The sequence below is a fragment of the Cnephaeus nilssonii genome (genome assembly GCF_951640355.1).
Source record: "Cnephaeus nilssonii genome assembly, chromosome: 18".
Taxonomy (NCBI): Eukaryota; Metazoa; Chordata; class Mammalia; order Chiroptera; family Vespertilionidae; genus Cnephaeus; species Cnephaeus nilssonii.
This window is the reverse complement of record NC_137089.1, coordinates 46,770,270-46,773,012: the sequence shown is the minus strand read 5'-3', so window position 1 is coordinate 46,773,012 and position 2,743 is coordinate 46,770,270. Positions and strand designations below refer to the sequence as shown.

The 2,743-nt window shown below is 48.5% G+C and overlaps 1 pseudogene across 1 annotated transcript; it reads right to left on the bottom strand.

Annotated features, from left to right (window-relative positions):
• Positions 1–1,425: 1,425 nt before the first annotated feature.
• Positions 1,426–1,914, bottom strand: LOC307114302 (peptidyl-prolyl cis-trans isomerase A-like; annotated as a pseudogene). Its single transcript has one exon. The product of its transcript is annotated as a peptidyl-prolyl cis-trans isomerase A-like (transcript).
• Between the last annotated feature and the right edge of the window lie 829 nt (positions 1,915–2,743).

Below are 2,743 nucleotides of genomic sequence, written 5' to 3'. Positions count from 1 at the left end.
AAAAAAGAATTAAAAATTAAAAAATAGGAAGACTAAAATGTGCAGTAGCGGCTGTCATTCACTTCCTCTATTATTCTTGTTGTTTCCCAGTCTGGGCGGTATTTCAGTTCAGCTTCGTTCCTCTGCTCCTCAGTGTTGTAGGCCAGTCCTGCTTTTTGAGCAGGCCGTGTCTTAATTTCTCATATTTATTTTTGATTACACCAGAGACAATTAGCGTTTCAGCCCCTGGGTGGCAGTGTTTCTGAATTGACTTCCGGGCCTCTCTAGCTTTTTTTTTTTTTCCTCCCCTCTATGGCACTCACTACCGGTTTGTGGAGGTGTGTGCCTCACAGCTGCCTCTCCGATGGTCACACCCAGCTCTGTTCCCAGGTTCTGAAAAAAACAACTTCCCCTGCAGTCTTTCAGGGTTTTTCCACCTGGATTTTCCTATGCGTTGGGCTTAGTAATCAGAGTCGGAGAGAGCCCAAGTGCGCGGACAGTGGGTCTGTGCGCCAGACTAAGAAGCCTGCACTCCTTTGAAAATTCTTAGTCTGATCCTCCTCGTCAGATTAAAATGAGTTGCTTTTAAGAGGTCACTTCAGTTAGCAGCTCAGAGGACCCCCTTCCACATTCACGGATCACGGCAGCTCCAACTGCCGCCGATTTTTCTAGTCACAGACCTCCCGGTTCCCGCCGGTCCCACGGCTCGTGCGCTTCCCTCCCACCGCGGGGATTAGAAACCACACCTTATTTCAGGCGAAATCTGACCTTTCCGTGGTTCAGTGAAGGGTTCCTTTGAATCCGAATGTTTGCGCCGATAGGGGACCGGTGTTCTGGTGCTCGCAGCTGTTCAGTGTTTTGGGGATAGGCTCTTTGACTCACGGAAATCTGCCAGGAAGTCTGGATTCTTGTTGTTTGTTGGTCAGAAGCTGTGATAGCAGTTCTCTGTCCCCAGTGGCTGCAGGGCCCTGGTTTGTGTCAGAAGCCAGGATCCGAGTCTCAGGCAGCTCTGTTTCTCAAGATGGCGTGGTCTCCGCGTCCACACCAGCCGCCGAGAAGTGTCCGCTTTGTTCGCGGGGCTCCGCCGTCTAGGACTGCCCGGTTAGGCAGCCCCTTGGAAGACCTGCAGAATCTAACTGACCCTAGCTCATACACACACACACACCACACACGTCTACACTCTCCTCTATGGGTTCCTCACTCACACTCTCTCTCTCCCTACCTTCCTGCTGGTCGCCATCTTTTTCTAGTTTTTATTTCATAATCATAAACTTAACTCTGCAATCCAGCTAGACTGGGAAGGGGTAAGGAAATTATGGAACCCAATGAACTGTGGAAAGAGCACAAAGATTATAGAACATTCCAAGCAAATTGGGGTGAAGAGGTGCTCTCCTGAGCTACAGAAGGAATGGTCTGGTGGTTAAGATAAAACACAAATAAAATTTATTAGAGTTGTCCACAGTCAGCAATGGCGATCTTCTTGCTGGTCTTGCCATTCCTGGACCCAAAGCGCTCCATGGCTGCCAGGCCTTCTTTCACCTGCCTGAAGGCCACATGCTTGCCACCCACCCACTCAGGGTTGGCGGTGCAGAGGAAAAACTGGGAACCATTTGTGTTAGGTCCAGCATTTGCCATGGACAAGGTACCAGGACCTACCTGTATGTTTCAGGACGAAGTTCTCATCCTCAAATTTCTCCCCATAGATGGACTTGCCGCCTGTGCCATTATGGCGTGTGAAGTCACCACCCTAGTACATAAATCCCGGCATAATTCTGTGAAAGCAGGATCCCTTATAACCAAATCCTTTCTCCCCAGTGTTCACAGCACAGAAGTTTTCTGCTGTCTTTGGAACTTTGTCTGCAAACAGCTCAAAGGAGATGCGGCCCAAGGGCTCACCGTCGATGGGATGTTGAAGAACACGTTGGGGTTTATCATGGCTAGTCATGGGCAGCTCCGGGGGCGGTGGCGTCTGCTTTTTATTTTATTTCACTGAGCATTGCATTCAAGAAAGCCTAAGCAATACTTACAATCCAAGGCCCAGGCCCAGAGATATCTGCTTCAGAGAGCACACCCCAGGCAAATGGCCTTTGACCCTGGGATCACTCAGGGTCACCCTGGTAGAATTCTATGATGAAGAACTGGAAGGCAAGTTAATGGCCCTTGCCTTCAGCAGCCAAAGCTCAGGGAGTGGGCTGCCTTCTGATAGTGTGCTCTGAGCACACCAATAGCAGTTGCCTTTCAATGCACAGTTATATTAAACGACTCCTTAAAATGACCTGATTCCAGGCAGGGAGCCCCAAGGGAGGTGCATGAATTTCTTGTGAAGATCATCATTGTTGCTACTGGTCATTCTAGTAATAGGCATTTAGTAGATTAGTATTTGTCTGGTGTAGTTGGAGTCTGCCTGGTTTATAGGTTGTTGATTTTGACTTTCAGGAGGGAAGACAGCTTTTGAAATAAATCATTGCCTAAAGCAACCAGAGGCCTTCGCATCACTTTTAATGAAGGAGAAGGCAGTGTACCAATGGAAAAGAGCAGACCATTATGAGTTCCAAGACCTGGAACTGAGTCTAAAACTGCCTCCCTGTGTGGCCATTGGCAAGCCATCTCACCTCACCTCTTTAGACTCAGCTACACACACACACACACACACACACACACACACACACACACACACACACACATTTTGATTTCAGAAAGGAAGAAAGAGGGAGAGAGAGAAAGAAACATCAATGATGAGAGAGAATCATTGATCAGCTGCCTC